General features: G+C 41.2%; 1 non-coding gene across 1 annotated transcript; it reads left to right on the forward strand.

Moving 5' to 3' along the window:
• Positions 1-1,167: 1,167 nt before the first annotated feature.
• Positions 1,168-1,331, forward strand: LOC116878955. Its single transcript, XR_004384923.1, has one exon. It is a non-coding gene; the product is annotated as a U1 spliceosomal RNA (small nuclear RNA).
• The last annotated feature ends 12,298 nt before the right edge of the window (positions 1,332-13,629 follow it).

The raw sequence follows: 13,629 nt of genomic DNA on the forward strand, positions 1-13,629 counted from the left end.
TCTCTCCAAGTTTGGTAAATCCCAAGCCAAGAAGTAACATAAATTATTCCCAGATTGATATCATTCCAGTACATCCAGCAGAAGCAACACAAATCCTCCTGTGAGAGACTTATTTACCTTTAATGCAGGTCCTGAAAGATGCCCAGAAATAAGATTCTGCTGGATTTGGCCCACAGTGGAAAATTACAGAATGTATAAAGAAATAAAGTTCTTTGGATGTAGTGAAACTTGAGCCAGAGAAGATTTATTTAGCAGAAAAGATGATGAGCCCTCAGAGTGGGAAGATCACGTGATCCTGGTCCCAAAATGATGAGGAAAACAAGCATAGCAGACAGTAAAAGATGGAGAAGCCTGCCCCCCCCTTTTTTTTTTTTTGTTTGTGGTAGACTCTGCATTTTAAAAGAACTTAACTCCATTTGTAGATGACATGATACTCCATGTAGAAAACCTGTGAGGACAAAAATACAGATTCAAAGGGGTACATGTACCCCCATGTTTATAGCAGCATTATCAGCATAGCAGCATAACAGCCAAACTGTGGAGAGAACACAACTGTCCATCAACTGATGAATGGATAAAGAAGATATGGTATACACACACACACACACACACACACACACACACAGGAATACTCCTCAGCCACCAAAAAGAATGAAATCTTGCCATTTACAAAGATATGGATGGAACGAGAGTATATTATGCTAAGTGAAGTCAGTCCGTAAAAGACAAATATCATATGCTTTCACTCATATGTGGAATTTAAGAAACAAAACAGATGAATATACACGAAGGGGAAAAAAGAGGGGGGAAGCTAAGCGTAAGAGACCTTTAATGATAGAGAAAAAAACTGAGGGTTGATGGAGGGACCTGGATAAGGGATGGTCTAAATGGGTGATGGCGATTAAGGAGGACACTTGCTATGATAAGCACCATAAGTGAATTCTACTCCTGAAACTAATATTACACTATATGTTAACTAACTGGAATTTAAATAAAAATTTGAAAAGAAAAAAAATTAAAGAAGTTAATACAACAAATCAGTGGAAAAAGCACTCAGACCAAGAGGCATATCTAAAAACTGCCTTAGTTTTCTTGACCAACTGAAATGTTCATATTAAAGAAATGACTGTTGATCTGGCAAATGGATTTAAAAAAAAACATACTTGGATACTTACCTGGCAGGGGAGATACCATGATCACGAAGGTGGTTTTCCCAGGGCGAGGCTTAGCCATTGCACTCCGGATGTGCTGACCCCTGCGATTTCCCCAAATGTGGGAAACTCGACTGCATAATTTGTGGTAGTGGGGGACTGCGTTCGCGCTTTCCCCTAAAAATAAATAAATAAATAAATAAATAAATAAATAAATAAATAAAAACATACTGGATAAAATTATTTTCCTCTGGCTACTTTTAAAACAGCCCACTTATTTGAATGCTTTTGTTACCTTTTAAGTTTGTTCCTTACTGAGTCAGTAGTTGGTTGGTTGGACCAAAAGGCATACAAATATAAGGATAACACTTCGTAAAGAAAATTAAGAGCCAGATAAATGTATCTTCCTGAGGTCCCAGCTCTCAAGCTTAAGTGTCTTCACATTTTTGCCCTTAAATACCCAACTTCCTCCGGCCAGGGCGTGAGATCATTAAATACGTTCTTATCCTTTAGATTGCTCTTACTGTTTCCATGCAAGTGTGAGAAAAAGAAAAAAACAAAACTCCTCTTAGTGTTTTGCACGGAGAAAGCAGCTAATACATATTATATTAACCAACTGTTGTTACAAACTATCTCTCAAGGACTAAAGAAAAGCCAGGCCCTTTCATGTATGGAAGGAGAAAGTACATGAACCAAGATCAAGCAAGGCCACGGAGAGCCTGCGAGGAGCAAGGGCCCCAACTGGATCTTGCCCTGCTGTGCCTAGCATGAACTAGATGGTCCATAAAGCTGTATTATATTAAAAGGGCATTTTCTAGAATATGGCCAACTATTTGTTCCTCAGAATACAACCAACAAGGCATCATACGAAAAAGTCACCACAGGCTCTACTGTTAGACTCAGGTTTGGTCAGAGAACCCATGTGCCGCCCAGCTTCAGGGCAGGCAGGGTTCAGAGTGGGTTCAGGGATCCCCAGGGCAATTTCACCTTCTCACATGTTCAACGGAACTTCAACTTTGCAAGACGTCCTGTGATACTGTGTTTTCCCATAAAGTACTTTTCTCTTACAATACTTTACTCAAATTAGGAAACTTCTCAAAGAGACTCTGTTTCACTTAATTTAGTCATTTACTTGAAATTCATTGAGAAGTTGGCATTTTTTTTAAGATTTTATTTATTTGACAGACAGAGATCACAAGCAGGCAGAGAAGCAGGCAGAGAGAGGAAGGGAAACAGGTTCCCTGCTGAGCAGAGAGCCCGATGCGGGGCTTGATCCCAGGACCCCAGGATCATGACCTGAGCCGAAGGCAGAGGCTTTAACCCACTGAGCCACCTAGGTGCCCCAAAAAGTTAGCATTTTTAAGTCACCGATGTCATGTCACTGTAGCCACAGATGTCTTCATACTTCGTATCTGTCTGTCCAGACTCAAACTGTTCAGTGGGGACAATCCAGTTGTTTTTAATGATTATTGTGCCAGTAGGCATGAAGGTCACCTGACAGAGATACATGGCCAGGCAAAGACTCAACCAAGAACTATCAGCAGGTGAGGGTAGACATCGATCATTCTCCCAGATGAAAATAAATATTTTTCATTTCACTGGACTCAGTATAGAGTATGCATTCCAGGAAGAGCTGTGCAGAAATCTTAACATCAGAAAGTCTACAGACTTGAGAAAAACTGTCTTTAGAAACTTATCAGTCCCATATTTAAAATGCACGCTTTGTCAAAAATAGGTGAAACGCAGAAGTAATCAAACAGACCAAGTATGTTTGCACAAGTGTGTATGCATGCTTAATAGATGTTTACACCCTTGACTACTTTAACAGAACCAGAAGAAGGAAAAAAAAATCTGTCAGGTCATCTTGAAGATTTAATTTTTCAGCCATCATTTTGGATGGCTTTTTAAGAAGCTGAACTACCTACTCTCAAGTTCAAATTGGTCCTTATCTAGGTGTGATGTCATAAACACAATGTTGCTTATGAGGTTCTTCCCCCAACCCCCTGCTTATGACGTTCTAAGACTTGGACAGTATTTGCAGCTGTACCAATAAGAGGAAGAACAAAAAGGAGAAACCTGAGACCCAGGCCTGTGAAAAGAATCCTTGGCATAAGATCACATCTTTTGTGGGGACTACATCTGACTACAGTCTAGGAAGTGTCTTTATGATTAATTTCCAACTCTGCTGCTAAATCGATCATGCAGTGATCTGCATTGATTATTAAGGTGACTGAAATAACCGAATCAGACATGGCTTTCCAGTGCAAATTAGTTAATTCATCAACACATAAAGATTTCAGGAGGAATGTTAGTGATTGTCACATACCACCAGGAAAGGACTCACCCTGTACTTATGAAATCTGCTAGGCCTGTTTTTACTGACATACAGTGTCAAACAGTTAAAAATAAACACATTTTACCTTGGAACTTGAACTTGGAACTTGATGTCCTTCACAACAGTAAAGATCTGTATTTAATCCTGAATCACTTAGGTGTAAACCAAAGAGCTGGCCTTTGGGCAGCTGAATTGTCTCTCAGAAAAATCACTGGCATGATCTATGTTTTTAATATGACCTGCTACTTAGCTACCAGAAGGTTGCAACTTTTGGTCACTCTAATTGCAGTGGACATCCACAGTCAATTTCCTGAAAGCTAGGAGCCTAATATAAGTCAAAATTAACTTAGAAAGATCCCCTTGTACTTCTACCCATTGCCAAAAAAACTTCAAGTGCTTACCATTACTCTTTAACTAGATACACTAAAAATGATCATTTGGATGTTAAAATAAAATTTGGTCCCAATATGATAATCAGAAAGCTGAGTTCTGAGCCCAAAGAAAAATTACTAAGAAAAAGAAGTGATTGTAACAATGAAGATTTAAATGTTTCGTCCCACTCTGTGCTACCTTAAGGTACATAATGTGTCTATAAATGTGTTCTGACATGTAATTTAGAACAATGGAAAACGATGATAATTTAACAAATTCAAAATTAACTAGAAAGCCACCCGAATGTTCTAGTTGTCTAGTGGGTTGCTGGTAGATACAAAGATTTGGGTTTTGAGGACGTGAGTCCACCAGTCCTTTAGTCGAAGCTAAAGGACTCATGGGAATTCTCCTTTAAGGCCCTCGGCACCCTGGCCCACGAGTTTCCCACTTCGTGAGATATCTCTCAGTCCCCAATTATGCTGCCTCACACAAGCCTCAAAGTCTACTGCATAGAAATACTTAAAGATAAATGGAAATTTTTGACATAGGGATACACGAAGAGACTCCAAAGATCATTGTTTGGAGAAGAGCTACTGACACATGTTTTACTTGTTTTTGCAAAGCAAATAGAGTCTGATTCAAAATTACTTCCGACAGCAGCCGACTGCCACCGTTTAGAGTGGCTCCATTCAGCAGATGCTGGGACTCCCCATGCTGCTCCTGTCTTCAAAAAGAAGCTCTTCAGATTGGCAGTGAGGGAATATCGCCTTTGAACATTTAAGTAACATGTAAAGATAGGGAAAAAGATATAAATGCTAATAATTAAAGAGTAAATGAAAAATACCCAAAGCAGAATACTTGAAAGGGCATGGCAGATTTTTCATGTTCCCAGAAAGTGGCAGCCAGATGCATTCAGCTCCCTTCAACGTCCTCAGCTTTTGCTAATATTAACAGTGGGAAGTGTGCAATGGAGGACAAATATCAGAACTTCCAGTAAACATAAATTCGCACAATTCACAGAAAAAGAGCTGCTTGATTATTCCAGAATATCGGCTTCCCTTCTCCAATTTAGGGTACAGTTCTAATCAGAGACTTAAAGAGAGGAAAGCAGGAAGGGGAACGGGGCAGGGCAGGGGAGCAGAAGGGAGGACACAGAGATTACTTTGTCTTTAAAGGGTGTATTAGAATTTAGAAACAGTTTATCAATTATTATGATTTAATACTTGAGTTTTGAATGGGGATAGCAGTATAACATACATTATTCTAACTATGATAGCAAAGAAACAAATAGTCCTTTACGACTATCTCTTAAGACCCATAAATTTGAAATCCTATCGTTTCTGCTTGTTAGTTTGCCAGTGACAGTGACAAATACAAATATCTTCTCCCAGCATTTTATACACTAAATATGTTTTATTTGATTCCAGAGTTGAAAATGTTCCACTGATTTCATAATATATCGAATCCTTACACCAAAATCTCTACATAATCTGATCTAAAATAATAAAACCAAATTAAGAACTGATATGTTTAACCTTCAAAACTTCACTGAGCATGATGACTGTGTGAGATAAGTTTGATTTATGAGCTTGCTGCCTGGTTATGTCAGAGATCCTTGGTTGGGAGATTCTGGGATAGTTTCTTCTCTAACTAGTCAGCTTCCTGAGTGTTTCTGAACAACAACCACTCCTATCAATGAAGAACCTTCATCATGAGCTCACTTACAGCTTTAATTACCTTTAAAAGTCAGCAAGACAACATATGAATGTTTACTTCTTATTAAACGACTCTCCAGATGTAAGGCTTTTAATCTTTTTAGAAGGAGCCCGACTTCATTGCCATCAAGAATTCTTATTCAGGTATAGGCATGACCTGCATAAAAATTTCCCTTTGCTCTTTTGGCTACCCAATAAATATCCTAAGGATGGAAGTACGGATAAATTAGGAAAATCAAATCTAGAAGGACTGAAAAGCTCTGCTGCTGTAAATAATGAGGAAAAAAAAAAAAAAAAAGATGTCTGGGGAAGCCAACAAGTGAAGCTGTGAAGGTCAGACCCCGAGAAACACCTTCAGTATCATCGAAAACCATCTTAAACAGAAGGCTGATTGCTCAGTATGTGTTCTGATTCAAGTCATGAGGCATCCATTCATTTGTCCTTTTATTCTAGAAAAATGCTTCCCAAGAACTACATACGGTCTATGTAAGATAAATAAGACCCTGGAGGCATACATAAACTTGTGAGTGTAAGGCCAGATAAAAAGATAATGAGACGAGGGGGAAGGTTGGTGGCAGGAGAGGGGGACCGGGCCATAAGTAAGCAGAGGGGGAGCACCTAACTCAGCTTACGGATGAGGGGGACGGGGTTGGACAGACTGCTGGAGAAACGACTGAGTTGAGTGGAATTAACCAGGACAGAGAAGAAGAGAGTTAAACTATTTGCACATCTGGGGAAGGTGAAGGGGAGAACGAGTGTGCAAACATTTCCCGGTTGTTGGGAGGTTATAGGTCTGTTGGTGGCCAGGGAAAACCATTTCCTGAAAACACTGGAAAGCCAAGGACTGACATTTTAACAAGGAAATAAGACCTTCAGGATTTGTTTTAGAAAACAACCTGGCCGCTGTGGGAAAGGATGAACTTGACGTCAAGATTAGAATCCTGGTATGAATGAAATGAAGAGCACACGTCCCGGGAGCCAATGGAGTCCTGAACTGAGTGGCTTGGGGCTGAGATGCTCAAGAGGCAGAAAGCTGAAGTGGACCTCGGGGAGTGAATGACTGGCTTGGTGATGGCCCTCAGAAGCTTTGATGATGACCCCTGACACCCTGCCCCTGTCTTTGCTAGGGCATCGGGAAGGATGACCTTTCAAACCCTTGAGCACTACACGTCACTCATTCACAGTTACCCTGTTGTTGGGACCACATTCAGGTCCTTTCTAATATCTCCTCCCATTTCTTGGACCTGGAGTTCTCTCCTTTCCACGAAGGACACCACAGCCTTTCTGAACACACCTCTGTCTTGACAGGAAAAGGTCCCTACTTCTCCCCAGAAGAATTCTAAATCTCATCCTCTGAGAGAATTTCCTCACATCCCCCTTCTCCTCTCCCTTAGGCTGCTTCTTTATAAAAGACTTCTGGCCCTGTACAATTCTCCTTTCCAAATTCCCAGTGCTGCTGTAATCTCTTAACTAAGCATGTCCATCCCATGGAATGGGAGTTATAGTTGGAGAGACTTTGGTCAGTCTGGCTTCTGGGCTGCATCCCCGCCCCCCTCCCACCACTGCTCTTTTGACAAAGACCCATAACCAGATGGTGGATCACACCTGAGAAGTAGCAGCCCCTACAGTTCGCAAGACTGTGTGATTCAAGACTTGATTCCTGGCCCAGAATTTCTTTAGAGTCCCAGAGAAATCAAAAGAAACCTGTCATGCCTGAAATGTTGTGACACTTTATAAGGTACCAGGTATTATGTTAAACACATCAAATATTGTATTTAACCCTACAATAATTCTGTGAGGTGTGTACTGTCTGAGGCTTAGAACTTGCCTAAAGTCACGTAGAATAACTTAATTTACAGTGCTTCTTCATTTCCTATAATTATCCTTATTTTTTATTGAGAAAACCTCATCCACTATATTCATTTCTTCTACCAACCCATATAGATTTTGGGTGTGTTTACATAGCCCTTAGTTAAGTTAAATATAATTCAAAAGTATCATTGCCTATTCATTCATTCATTCAACAAACTCTTAGCGCGTACTTGGTACAATACTAAGCAGCAGAATCCAAAGAGGAGTAACGATGCCTGCAGTCAAGGAGCTTTCAGCTTTTCCACTGGGGATGAAGATGGACCTGCAAGCGTAACAAACCACCATTTCCAAACCTCAACAATAATCCAGAGACTTCTATAGGTGGCGTTGAATGGAATCTCAATAACAGATTATTGGAGTCTCTTTCCTCTGCCTTCTCAAGCATATGCTGTCCCATATACCTTGTCTCTTCATTCACTGCCTGGCTTTGCCAAAATATCCAGTCAATCTGGTCATACTGGCAGCTTAATATTCAGTTAAGAGCTGACAGCCAAGGAGTTTGACTAGATATTTGATGTAACTGAACAAACCTGACTCTTAGAAAAATATCCAAGAGCCCAAGGGAAACTCCAACAGAGCCCAATTCCACTGGTTGCACACAGCCGGTACATGGAATTTCTACAAAGGAATTATTATTCCCCCTGCGATTTTGAAGCACCCTCTGTACATTTATTTTAGAGTAGAAGCCCATCATCAGGGTCCCGGCTGTGTTCTTTACAGAGCTGTGACATGTTGAAGGTCTTCAATAAATGCCATTATTTTTAATATTAATGGCATCAGCAATAATGAGAAATAGTCATGACTGTACATGCTGCCTAAGGAGAAGAAACTATGCTGAATATCCAAGAAAGTAATTATAAGAGTGTAGTTTACTTTAAATGAATTTATTCATGTTGTCATGTATTTGCTTTGCTTATGTTTGCACACTGCAGCGGGCTATAGTCCCAAAGTCCAATACTAATAATAAAAAAAAAAATACAACTCAGCCTTTGACTGATCTGCAGATAAGGTGAGGGAAATGTCTGGGAGAATCAGAGATGGGCAATTAGTAGAGAGAAAATCAAAATGGTTCCGAGGCCAGGAAATGTGCCTGGTAGACAGCCACATTTACACAGCTCCCCTCCCTCTCCGTCCGTAGAGACCCGGCCTCGAGGCTTAGAGGATGCTCAAATCCCAAGTGCTTCCGACTCTGTTGACGGACCTACCACACTGTCAACTGGCACTGGAAATCCTCCCTTTCACATACCTGCACTGAACTGACTCTCCTCTTTCAAAGGAGGCATTAAGAAGTAGGAAATGAAGAGTGAAGGAAAAATAGGGTGTGCCCCAGTGGCTCAGGTACTTAAGCATCTGACTCTCGGCTTTTGGCTCAGGTCGTGATCTCATGGGTCATGAGACCGAGCGCCATGTCAGGCTCTGGGCTCAGCTTGGAGTCTGCTTAAAGATTCTCTCCCTCTGCGCCTCCGCTTCTCATAAATAAATAAATCTTAAAAAAAAAAAAAAAGTGAAGGAAAATGAGTAAACAGTTGTCCAAATGTGTCTATATGTTTTTCTGAAATGAGTAAGAACTGACAGACACTGCTAACTGCATGAGCACTGCCAGTTTCCCCTATTCCTTCTTGACTCACAGAACACAGGTGAACGGTGAGAGGAAGAAGGGCAGAAAAGCACGGAGTTAAAATACTCTATCAGTTCCTAGGGGTGGCTACAATGACATAGTTAAGGCCATTGTTTCCACATCAGAAAACACTTGTTAAGGATTTCGGGGAGAGTTTTTGCTTTATCAATACAAAATCTCCCTTCCTGTTTTTTCTTCCTGCCTGGAATGCAGAAATGAGGCTGAAGCTGGAGCAGCCTTCCTGTGACCAAGAGGCAACAAACACAAGAATGAAAGCAATATGCTAAAGGAAGGGGAACAGAAAGACAGGACAGTGGGTGTTGACATCTAACTTATTGCTAAGGGAGAAAAATAAACCCCTCTTTGGTCAAGCCAGTATTATTGAGTTTCCAATACATTTAACTGAATCCTAGATGATGCATAGGATAAAAACAAGAAAGAAAACAGACAAAACACATCTGTATATTCACAGTGAAACTGCCTCTGGCATTTCTATCAGGTGTGGTTCGAATAAAGTTTAGGAATATTTTAACTGTGCTCATCGAAGGGGTGTGTGTATGTGTGTGTGTTTGTGTGTGTGTGTGTTGTCACTGTTGTTCTGATCTCTATCTTTAACTCAAGGTAGAGAAGCCACATGTGGCCACATAAATAGCACAGTGTGCTTTAGTTGAGAAATTGAACATACATGGAGATCTTAACCTGCCAAAACCCAGGAGTGGTGGGTCAAATTCTTGGCGGATAGGTAGAAAAGCCTGAAGAAGTGAACATGCTTCTTCACTAAGGCAACTGGGACTCCTTCCCTCTCCCTCAGGGAGTAATTAGTCACTCCATAATGTGAGCAAGGTTGTGTCCTTCCCTGGCAGCTGAGCAGGCTTGGAGTGAGGGCAAGCTCTTTCCTGAGTCCTTGGAGGTGTGGGGGACGGGGGGCTGAAAGTGCCCTCCTAGACGTGCTCTGCTGAAGGAGTTCTTACAAAAGCAACTCTGCCTCCTGTCACCCAAAGCGTCCTTACTAAAAAGCTTGAACAGAGCTGGGAAACCTGTAGAGAGGTGAACATAAAGGCTTCAGTGATGGCATCAGAAATGGATGAGGCCCCAGTTCTTGGCTGTCTAGGGCCAAGAACAGCACTCAGAAAACCTCTGCCTATAATCCACAGGCAGCTTCCTTTGATAGGTCGGCCGGAAGGGACCAAGGGTGAACGTGTTGGAGAATGTGGTTCATTCGGTACCAACTGTCACTCCAATTCAAACACGACCTCGTGCTCTTGTCTTCCTGACAGCAGCAAGGTACGGCACGATAAGCGCTCTGAGGAAAGACTGTGCAGGCCATCCGGCTGCTGAAGAGGCTGGGCATGAGCCCACAGGCATGCAGCCTGACAGAGGCCTCAAAGAATGGCCCTGACCACGGCCGTGGCTAAGCCAGGATCTGTACGCTCGCGTGTCCACAGGGGAGGCCCACCTGGAAGCTTATAGGTCTTCTTCTTAAAACATGCGGTCCCTTCAATCTGTCTTTTCTACCCTACTTTTATTAGGGTCTTATGTACAAAAAATATTTTCCCACTACATGAATAACAGCAGCACAAGTAAGATGACAAATAGTAATAACATGTGACCTGGGTAACAGGGAGGTGTAAAGGACTCGCAGAGACGGTAGTGACGAGGGGAATTCTTACTCCATCTGAAGGTCACAGGGGCTACACAGCTCTGGCCAATGGCTACCAGGCATGTCCAGTATCGCAAGAGAGTCTGGTTCTTTCAAGAAATGCCAGCAATTTCTCAGGAAATCACTAAATTTTTAAACTTGTTTTTGCTCAGACAAAGCCAATCTGTGGATTGGGTTCAGCACATGGACTGCCAATTGGAGATTTCATATTTAAAAAATCCAAACACATTAATAATTGTGAAGAATGCAGACTACAGACATAGTTTGTCTTTACATATCAATCTCTTTATTCCTTTCCTGGTTCCTTGCATTTCTAAATTCTAGTCTCCCCTTTTGTCATCTCCTCCCTCTCAACTCAGCCTTAATTGATAGGATTGAAGTGTTACTGCCCCCAGGATTATTTATATCTAAAAAGACTGCTGTAATTAAAAAAAAAAAAAAGTGGGGCGCCTGGGTGGCTCAGTGGGTTAAGCCTCTGCCTTCGGCTTAGGTCATGATCTCAGGATCCGGGGATCGAGCCCCATATCGGGCTCTCTGCTTAGCGGGGAGCCTGCTTCCTCCTCTCTCTGCCTGCCTCTCTGCCTACCTGTGATCTCTCTCTCTGTCAAAAAAAAAAAAAAAAAAAAAAGTTCTGGGGCACCTGGATGGCTCAGTCAGTTAAGTGTCTGCCTTTGGCTCAGGTCATGATCTCAGTCAGGGTCCTGAGATTGAGTCCCGCATCAGGTTTCCCTGTTCAGCAGGGAGCCTGCTTCTCCATCTTCCTCTGCCTCTGTCCTACCCCTGCTCATGCTCTCACCCTCTCTCAAATAAATAAAAATATTTTTTTTAAAAAGTCCTGCAAGAACCAAGGAAGGACTGTGGAAGCAGCATTTCAGAGAGATTTGGACAGGGAGGCTCGGTGCAGCATGCCTTGTATCACACAAAATATCTTTAGCAACTCCTGCTGGGGCTTTATCAAGTGAGGCTCACACAGTCCCCACTTCATAGCCAAACCTGGCCACACATATTTATACACACCTGCAATAACTATGATTTCCCAAATAGCAACATAAAAGATAAAATGACACCCCCAGAAGTGATAGATAAGACTCAGAGAATATAACCTAGTTGACATATTTTATGTTTGTTTCCTGGATTGGGTTTCAGTTCAGTTTGTATCCACAGGAAATGTTATGATGGAAAATTCCACAACTGGCCCACAACTCACATTCCAACTTGGATTCAAGGACCAATTTCAGCAAATCAAATAGGAAATATAATACCAAACTTCTTTGGCTATATCTTCACACACAAAAAAATTAGTAATGATAAAAACTTATAGTAGTGTATTTCCTTAGAGTTTGCAAAGCACTTTCATATACATAATTTCATTTGACCTACCAGGCTAGGAGATGCACATAAAATAGACAAAGACATAGACATAGACATTAACACAGATATAGACATAGGAATCATTTAAAAAATTACCTTGCCATAAGCTGTCAGAAGCAATTCATCATTAATTATAGAAATTAGCTCTATCTCCATGGGGATTAAGTATATGATTTAAAAAAAAAGGCATCTCAAGTAAAAAGACTGTGGTAGTTTCAAAAATTTGTCCACAAATTCTTTGATACTCCTCCTTTCAAGAGATGAAGCTTAACTCTCTTGCTCATGAGTGAATGCTGGACTTAACGACTTACTTCTAATGAATAAATAGGGCATTGCTTGAGTGATCAAATGTCACTTCTAAGATCATGCTATAAAAAGGAACCCTCCAATATCTGTGTTGGATGCTCTCTGTCGTCTTGCATCACTCACTCTGGGGAAGGTGATACCAAATAATGAGTGCACTCAAGTACCTGAAGGAAAGGCCCACATGGTGAGGAACGCGGGCTTCCAGCTGACAGCCCAAGGAGAAACTAAAACCTGCTAACGTCCAAAGGAATAATCTGGAAGCTGGTCTTTGAGCCTCCAAATGACTCCATTCCTTGCCAAGAGCTTCACAGGAACCTCATGAGGAGCCCTGAGCAAGAAACACCTAGAGAAGTGACCCCCTAGACAGGTCACTCTCATATTCCTGACCCTCAGAAATCCTGTGACATGATAAACATTTGTGTTTCAAACTGCTAAGTTTTGGGCATTTTGTTACACAGCAATAGATAATACATGGAGTAATCACTGATGTTGGTACAACTGGGAACCCCTATGGAAAAAGATAAAACTTGATTCCATACTTTTTCTTATTGACCAGGATATATTCTAAATGGATTAAAGGTTTAAACAGAAAATATAAAATGTTGTAAATTATTACCAAAAGCCATGAACTGATTCCTTAAATCAATGTTTCTCCACGTCGGCACGACGGATATTTCAGGCTGGATAATTCCTTACTGCAGGACATTTTCTTGTACACTATAGGGCAGTTAACAGCTTCTCTGGCCTCTGACCACCAGGTATGTGGAACCCTAGCCTGTCTAGTTCTGACAGTTAAAAATGTCTTTAGACCCCAGAGTGGGAGGACAAATGGTGCTTTCTGATTATGATAAAAAGACAACACAAGCTGTGGGGGAAAAAAATCCTGCAACTCATATTGTAGGCAAACAAGAGAAATAGGCAAAAAAACAAACAAAAAACCCACAATTTTTACAAAGAAAAAAATACAAATGGCCCTTAAACCTATGAAATGATACTCAATCTCATTCAAAATAAGAGAAATTCAAATCAAAACTAAACTGAGATACCTTTTTTTAAATTTATTTTTTATTTTTTTATAAACATATAACGTATTTTTATCCCCAGGGGTGCAGGTCTGTGAATCACCAGGTTTACACACTTCACAGCACTCCCCATAGCACATACCTTCCCCAATGTCCATAACCCCAGCCCCCTCTCCCAACCCCTCTCTCCCCAGCAACCCTCAGTTT

Source organism: Lontra canadensis, unplaced genomic scaffold (genome assembly GCF_010015895.1).
Source record: "Lontra canadensis isolate GAN:19392208 unplaced genomic scaffold, GSC_riverotter_1.0 scaffold2, whole genome shotgun sequence".
NCBI lineage: Eukaryota > Metazoa > Chordata > Mammalia > Carnivora > Mustelidae > Lontra > Lontra canadensis.